This window comes from Dunckerocampus dactyliophorus, chromosome 5 (genome assembly GCF_027744805.1).
Source record: "Dunckerocampus dactyliophorus isolate RoL2022-P2 chromosome 5, RoL_Ddac_1.1, whole genome shotgun sequence".
NCBI classification, from domain to species: Eukaryota; Metazoa; Chordata; class Actinopteri; order Syngnathiformes; family Syngnathidae; genus Dunckerocampus; species Dunckerocampus dactyliophorus.
In genome coordinates this window covers 15327478-15336808 of record NC_072823.1, presented here as the reverse complement: position 1 = coordinate 15336808, position 9331 = coordinate 15327478, and positions in this window count along the sequence as shown.

Here is a 9331-nt window from a genome sequence, read left to right as displayed (position 1 = left end):
TGCAGTACTGGTCAGTCTCTGATTTGCTTATATTTGCCAAACTGTCACCACCATCTTTACAAACAGTGCATTTTGAAGTAACACTGTAACATTCTTAACTAGAGTAAAAATAAAAATAAGTTACCTAATGTTAATATTGACATTTAAAAACAATAATACACTGTCTTAAATGACTAATGCATAATGTAAAGGTAATTCAAATGCTAATTTTTTTCTTCACACAACTGTTAAGCTCCTCACACTTGGCCTGTCACCCTCCCTCTGTAACTGGGTGTTTAACTTTCTAACAGGCAGGCCCCAGTCAGTCAGAGTCCACAATCGCACATCCAGCTCAAGAATTGTGAGCACTGGGACCCCACAGGGGTGTGTGCTGAGTCCGCTCCTCTACACGCTCTTCACCTATGATTGCGTGGCCTCCCAGAACAACACCAGCATCATTAATTTTGCGGATGACACTACAGTCATCGGCCTGATCACTGGCGATGTTGAAACATCATACAGAAGAGAGGTGGCGGACCTCATAGCTTGGTGTCATGATAACAATCTCCATCTCAATACAGATAAGACTAAAGAGATGATCATCGACCCAAGAACAAGGGAAAAGGAGCCGCATAGACCCCTGTTTATTGATGAGACTGAGGTGGAGAGGGTGAAAAGCTTCAAGTTCCTTGGCACATACATCAGCCTCACCTGGTCTCACAACACCCAACAAATTATCAAGAAGTCCCAAACGAGACTGTACTTCATGAGAAGACTGAGGAAATTTATCATGTCAACCACAATCCTCAGTTGCTTCTACAGATGCACTATCGAAAGTGTCCTTACCGCCTCCATCACTGTTTGGTACGGTAACTGTACAACACGCGATAGGAAGGCACTCCAGCAGGTGATCAAGACCCCACAGCACATTGTTAGCCCTCCCCTCACTGCAAGACATTTATAAAACTAGAGTTCTACGAAGAACAAACAACCTCATCAAGGACAGCACACATCCACAACACTCATTATTCACACTCCTTCCGTCAGGCAGACGCTACGAGAGAAGAAAATGCAAAATACACTGTTGTTTGATGCTCACTGATGTCTCACATTACGTCATGCATTACAGTTTTTTGCAACTTTAGGGGTAAAAGAAAAAGGAAAACGTGGCGTGTCAGTCCTTCAATTGCTCCTTTGTTACAAATGGCAGGGGTACAATCTACTACTAATTTTAGGAGGATTCACTGTACCATACTAATGTACCTTGTAGTGGCTATGATGATAGACCAATATGTTTGGGCTCTTAGTACGTCCTGTAACATTACTTCTGACCTAGCCGTCCGTAGCAATCTGTACATTTTGTTCTTCTAATGAATTGTAAGAGATAACAAGAGATGCCATTATGTGCTATTAGTTGGAATAATAATAGTATAGGAGCCAATTCATACCTTTTTTTTTTTTTTTTTTAACATACAATTGCATTGGTGTGAACGCTTGACTCTTAGCATTCATATAATAATAGTAACCTCCTGAGAGCCTATGCAGTTGTGTCCTCTGCAGTGGACATTTGTTTGTCATCAATGTATTTTGTATTTCAGAAAAAATAGCCTTGTTATGCATGTCAATTATCTGCATGAAGATGATGAAGGTCTATCTAACCAGCCTGGTCGTTTTTGGTTTAAGTTCACATTTGTACTCCAAAACACTTCTTTGTGGGGTAAAGGCTGGCTCACAGGAGGATAATATTGGCACTCAGGGGAGGTGTTAGAATGGAATATGTTCCCTCTGCTATCAACAAGCCTTCAACATGTCTAGTTCAAAACAGAGGGAAAATGTTCCTCTTTATGCCTGTTAGAATGGAATATTTTCCCTCTGCTTTGAACAAGACACGGACAGGACAACTCAAGAAGTAATGAAGATTATGTTTCATTTACAACCCAATCAATGGGCATCTTATCCACCTCCACCACACACAGGTAAGGTAGTAATTAGGGGTGTAACGATTACCGGTATTAATAATTAACCGTGGTAAAACTATCTCCCTTTCAACCCTTTCAAATTAAAATGATCATAAAACCGTACTTCAATAAACTCACGGACCAGTGACATTGCTCATTTGCTGGAGAAGCAGTAGTTACGTTTATCTCTCAAAACACCAATTCTGATGGAAGCAAAAATCTTCTGCTCTCAAAAGTGGCGCCCACGGCCCACAATGCATTGCGTGATCACGTGCCCTTTGGAGCGCTGTAAGCGGCAAGCATTCAAAAGAGGGCGCGCATGCTCACTTTGCAATGTTGGACTGGGCCAAGGAAAGCATATTTTGTGCGTTTGCTTCTTTAATTTTTATTCAACAATTCCGTGATAATAATGACAACCGTGCTAGTGTTGGTCACAGTAATCATGATATGAAATTTTCATTTACATCCCTAGTAGTAATGAGTCTCACGCAGGCTCTGACAACCGATCCTCAGGAGAACAGGTTTCCGCCAAATGTTTCAGGCTATTTTGCAGGTCTGCTTTTTTACAGGTCAGGAGGTTCAGGGTGTCACAGATGGCTGAGCAATGGAGTACAGGGACTGGTATTTCTTAGAGTGGGGGGATGGGCACTTAGCAGGTCAATGAGTTTGTGTACATTTGTGTGTGTAGCGTGCTCGTAAATGTATGTGCAAAGCCTTGTGCATTAGTATGTTTATGTTGGCGTCACCCTTTTTCCCCCCCTCAAGAGCCACTTAGTGGATTAGTGTGTGAATAGTCATTTTCATTCAAAACCTCTTGTTTTAAATTTTAATAGAGGCAATTATTCTAAAATGATATAGCAAATACAGAAAAATAAGCTGAGAGACCAATGCTGTCCTAGAAATTACCACCTGGTCCCACACTGACAAAATATGTGCAGCACCTGATTGGGAGACACCAGATGGGCACATAGTGAGCATGCATTTTCTGGTGATTAACATAACATGACTTCTAACTGTCTTGGTTTTCTGGTCTTCTGTTGTCACAAAACTCTCTGTGCATGTAAAAATATGTCTCCCATGCACCATGTGGTTTCCTTGGAATTCTATTCGTCCTCTTCAGCGTTCAAATATTTGGATTACTTCCAGAATGGAGCCAAAACGTGTTCAAGTTTGAGGGGATAATTTCCCACCAAGCAGTACATTTGGTTGCAGTTTGATGTTAAACACAATTAGAAAAGGTAGCGAAAAACGAAAATGGATGTAGTAAAATTTGCTGCATTATGTTTGTAATGAAGTAGTATGAATAGAGTATATATTCACGATTTCACCAAAGGGAGTACACCCTTCACTTTACATCAAATCAAATCTTCATCAAGGGACGATACAAATTCAACTTAATAGTCAGTGTACAGTTTGTACAGCAGTATAGATTTACTACTATGTTCCAAAAAGTCAACACACAGCCATTATTGCCTAAATATATCTGGCAACACAAGTGAGTACACCTCACAGTACACATGTCCAAATTGTGTCCAAAATGTAACTGTAATGCAACTGTAAATGTAATTCTCTCGACGATTCGATTCGAATCGAGACACGCAGGTTACGACACGATTCAAACACGATATATTTTAAAAACAAAACGATTCGATACGATTCGATGCCGGGTACAAACGACACAATACGATTTGATTTGATTTTATTAATTTTTGTTCATGTAGACATTAATGTTACCTTAGAAAATAAAGATGCCAATTATATTGAAGTGGCATTCTTACAGTATTTTCAAATGTGTAAAAGAGCACATGATATACCCAAACATGCTGTAAGGCACTGGCAAGCATAAAGTCAACAGAATAATGTCAAACGTATTTATTGTTTAGGCACAGACCAAAAAAAGACTTGCTGTATGAACATATTTTTGTTTGATGGGATCATTATTTTGCATTCTATATTTTATATCTATATTTTTATACCAACATTTAAGTTTTCACATGTCTAGAATGTTGCTAGAAATGGAAGTGGAGCCACCAAACTAAGTTTTGTTGTATACTGTGTGCAATGACAATAAACATCTATCTACTTCTCTATCTATCTATGGATATAAAATATAACAATGAATAAACAGAAGTCTTAACCCTCAGTCCAATTGATAATCCAAAATAAATAATGCAAAGCCCCTTAAATACGGACACATCTCTTCAAAAGTGGCAAAAATGTGTCCGAGCACAGATAGAATTATTTGTCACGTGGGTGCAATGAAAATTCTGTGTTAGCTTGGAAAAGTAAACAATCCCATACTGAAAATGTCATGACAACGGTAAACGTGCAACATTTCAGACTGAGCATTGAGCAAGTTACAAAACAAAAAAGTTAGCATACTCGCCTCGGTTGGGCTGGCTGGTCAAGTTTTACGCCCTTCTTGTAAAATCCAAAGACGTCGCAAAGTCGCAACTTGAGTTTTTTTTGCTGGTGTGTTGAAAATCATTCATGGTGGATAGCTAGCGCCTGCTACTATTTACATCCATTCTCATCTTCAGTGATGGCAAGCAATACAGCATGCGCGACAATCCTTTTGCCTGCAGCCTAGGCTCTCGCATTGTTTAAAGGACGCTATGTCCAGCGATTGCTTCTCTCGGGATACCCGGTGCATGTCTCCACAATCGATTAATGTAAAGATTTATGGCTGATTCATATTGTTACAGGAGGCTGCTACCGGCGCAGCCGAATCATTCACTTGTCAAACCGGACATCCGGTAGCATTGGTTTATCGTTCACAACCCTAATAGTTTGTGTGAGCACCATTGTTATCCAGCACTGCCTCAATCCTTTTGGGAATGGGATTCTCCAGAGCTGCACAGGTTTGTTACTGGAATCCTCTTCCACTCCTCCATGATGACATCACTGAGTTGGTGCCTTCCGTTTCAGGACGCACCTCAGATGCTCAGTTCAGTTTCGACCTGGAGACATACCTGGCCGCTCCATCACCTTTATCTGCAGTTTCCTCAACAAGGCACTTGTCATCTTGGTGGTGTGTTTGGGCTTGTTACCATGTTGGGAAACTGCCATGCTGCCCAATTTCCAAGGAAGGGGATTGTGCTCTTCTTCGGTCAGAGTACATGTTAAAATTCATGTTTTGCCTCAATGAACCATGACCCTCCGAATGCCAGTAGCACTCATGCCCCAGACCACATTGCTCCCACCACTGTTGGCAAGGTACAATTATTTTAATATCACTTGTGTTGCCAGCTAGACAATAATGGCTTTGTGTTTTCAGTGGATAGTTAATACCCAAGTTCATCTTACAGCATATGGTATTGTCCTTTTAAGAAGAAATACTGTATAATGTACAGTCGTCCCTCGCTACACCGAGGTTTGAACATCTCTCGCTCTCTCTATCGTGGTTTTTCAAAAATTTATTGATAAATGATCGCTGTTTCTTGGCTAACTTTGGCCTATTATTAGTCAAAAAAAATATTGAAAGACAAGTTATATGTAGTATTCTGGTCACAAGGTGTCAGTAATGTTACGTTGATGAGACATGACATTATATTACATTACCTCCACACTGCATGGTGTCAGCCATAGCATGTCTGACATGATAGAGAGGAAAAAAATGTTTTCCTCCCCTTCCGTGTGGAAGTGGTTTTTGCTTCTTACTTTGTCCTTCTTCCCCCACGTCGTTTGAAACACTTTCTTAATTTTAGAAGTAAATTGGAGAGGCTAACTAGATAGCTCGCTGGCTTACTATGCCTTCAGCGCAAAGTGGTGTAAACAAAGAATAATAGGGGTGTAAATGTGACTATAGGAGTGTTATTACATGTCTACATGGCTCTGACAATGTTAAAACACATATGAGAGAGTCAAACAGGTTTTCTATACTCCGACCACAAAAATATTCCTTTTGTTGAATCCTACTTCGCAGAAATGTACTTATCACTGAGACTGGTAACATTCACCTCAGGCTTCCTCTCATGAGTTTCCAGCCATGCAAAATAAGAGAAAATTTTGTTGTACTGTGGTCAAGTGGCGGTTTGTGCTTTGATTCAGAAATATCCTTGTGTATTCCACAGGCTGTGATAAAAAACATTCATTCGTTTTTTTCCACTGGAGCCCAGCCTAGTTGACTTTGGCCAAATGCTGGGGTACATCTGGTCGCCAGTCAATTACAGGGCACACATAGTCAGGCAACCATTCACACTCACATTCACACCCATGGACCAATCAGAGTTTCCAATTAACTGAACAAGCATGTTTTTAGACTTTGGGGGGACATCTGAGTACCTGAAGTAAACCCTGTTCACTGTCACTGCGAGCCGGAACCCATCCTCTGTAATTTTGGCCAAAAGGCGAACGAGTGCTATGCCACCTTGACACTTGCATGCATTTTGCCTTTGCATTGTCCTACAATTCGCCATGGAAATGCATGTCATTTAGATGGTACGCCTGAAAAGCGTGAAGACAATTTTGTGCACTGTTTGTGTACTGTTTATGCATTTTCGTGACCGAAAATGGTGCTCATTGGCACGAAATGCCACGGCCCTGCATGACTTTCTTACACCAAAGTCAAGAACTGTTTACATGTTTTGTACAGTACAGGCCAAAAGTTTGGACGCACCGTGTTTTCTTTATTTACGTTGTAGATTCTCACTGAAGGCATAAAAACTATAAATGAACACATGTGGAATTACAGTATGTACTTTACAAAAAAGTGTGAAATAACTCTAAATATGTCTTATATTTTAGATGTATATTTTAAGTAGCCACCCTTTGCTTTTTTGGTAGCGCTGCAAACCCTTGGTGTTCTCTCAATGAGCTTCATGAGCTGGCAAACAGCTTTTACCCACAGGCCATCAGGCTCCTCAACGAAGCACTCGCACACGCCGCACGCAACACACGCACACACTCATAGCACTTTATTTATTTATTTATTTATTTGTATTATTTACTTGTATTAATGTCTCTTCTGTTGTTGTTGCTTAATTTATTGGTATATATGTTTATGTGTTTATGTTTCTTATGTTCTTATTCTTTCATTTGTTTTCTTTCTTTTCTTGGGAGAATGAACAGAATAAGATTTTCATTGCATGGTATAACTGCCGTTTTACTATGCACATGACAATAAAACTCTCTTGAATCTTGAATCTTGAATCTCTTGAAATGGTTTTCGTTTCACAGGTGTGCCTTGTCAGGTTTACTTTGTCGAATTTCTTGCCTTATTAATGCGGTTGGGTCCATCAGTTGTGTTGTGTGTGTCCAAACATAGTATGCGTGATGCGCATTGTTCCTGCACGGGTATGCATTGTCACCACCACTTCCCGCATCCGTGAAGCAGCATTATTTTGTCCCGCATGACACCAAGCTATAGCAGGCATCACTCCTCACTTCATTAATTCTTCTATTTGCAAGGGGCCCACAACACACTTTGATATGCACTGCCTGCACTGTTTGAGAATAGGTTGCGTTCTGTTCACTAGTTCATGCAAGCGGTGCAAAGATTATGCTTGCCAGAAATTTTGAGCATTTCTAAATTTTCTTTGCACACTGGCACGCAACAGCGCACAGTTTACACATACTTCATACCTGTTTACAACTAATTTACTCACTGGCACACAAAATTGCTTATCATTAAAGACACAACATTTGTGGAAGTGCCGAGGTGGCTTTACTGTATATTAAGGCTTGATTTAAACTCCAGGTTTTTGAGTTTTACGTAGAAATGGAATGATGTCATTTGAACCTAATCTTGTGGATGTTTGCTGCTTGCAGACAATAGTGTTTAAGTACACTACTTAAAGCAGCGCAGTGCAGAAACATGCTCCAAAATGAAGATAACAGACTGTTAGGAATAAATGAATATATTTTAATAGAACAAATATAAGTTTGAAATGTAGGTCAGTGCTTCTTCTTGTTAGGCCAGCAGAGAAGTCTTTGCTGGCTCTGACTGCACACCAACACTTTAAGTAATGAAGTAATAATAAAGCTACATTTTATAAGTGAAGATTTCAATATCCTATTTTTCTTTGATCCTATTTGTATTTTTTAAACAGTTTAGAAGGTTTATGGTGGGTTTCTTTTCTGCTTCCATGATTCAGAATGATTTATTTCCTTTCCATTTCTTTTAAAATTGTCTGTGATATGGCAATCGAGATCAACCTTGCACACCCGCTTGATTGATGATGTTGCGGACAGTGGAAGCATCTTTCTAGTTAGATTGCGCCCAGCAACACCACCATGCAGTCATACTCATCTTATATTGATTTGAAATACATGTTTAATGTCCAATGTAAATAGACATTTATTCTATAAATGCACAGTCTCTATTTGTATAAATGTCTAAAATATAGCACTTTTATAAATGGTTGTACTTTAGACTGTATCTGTAAATATGTGGAATAAATCAATTGTAAGGCAGAAATATCCTCCTTATTCCTGAAAATAAATTCCTGAATCTGCAGTAGATTCAATACAATATTCAGTAATTTGTATGTTAGCATTAAACACATCATTTTGCTTGCCAAATTATCATCTGGAGACGTATGGTGGCCTAGTGGTTAGCATGTTGGCCACACAGTCAAGAGATCGGGAAGATCTGGGTTCGAATGTCCATTTGGCATCTCTGTGTGGAGTTTGCATGTTCTCCCCGTGCGTGCGCGGACGACTGTATCTTGTTCCTACAGATTTGAAATATGTATGGCAGCTTAATTGGAAGCTTCCCCATTTAAAAAGCAATGGTGCCGTTTGTGTTTCCTAAAGTCTCGACACTAATGTAGCTCCCTCCATTAGGCTGTTGAACAATAGATGAAAGACATATGGCCCCAAAAGTGAGAGAAGAAAAATGCATTAGCAGACCTTCAGGGGATGTAATTGACCTTCGTCTGTTAATAGCCTGCACATATGTTTCACGTTGACTTCTTATAGAAATAGCATGAGCTTGAGTGGCAAATCAGCTCTGTGCTGCTGTTGCTGCTGCTGCTGCTGCTTTGCTCTTCGTCACCAAGGTTATAAAGCTATTAATGCTTTCTCTACATACCTCCCCTCTCCACTATAATTTGGTCCCTGACAACACAAGAAAGAATTCATTATGAGCTCAAGTTGAAAGGCTGGCATTAGAAGTATAAGCATGCTCTTGTCCCCATGCTGTGACGCTTTCAGTCTCCCACTCCTATGTGCACGTCATCTGCTCCCCGTCGTTGTGCACCTAAATCAAGCTAACGTCACATGAGGCTGCGTGTCTTTCTATATCTTCGGCAACCTTTCAGGCTGTTGTATGAGATAGTGAGATTGTGACGTTAAACCGCCCTCATTGACTCGGAAAGTGAAAATCTATGTATTTGATTATGTCCTTGCCTCAAACTCTGTCTGAGTCATCCCGAAGGGATAAAAAAAAAAAA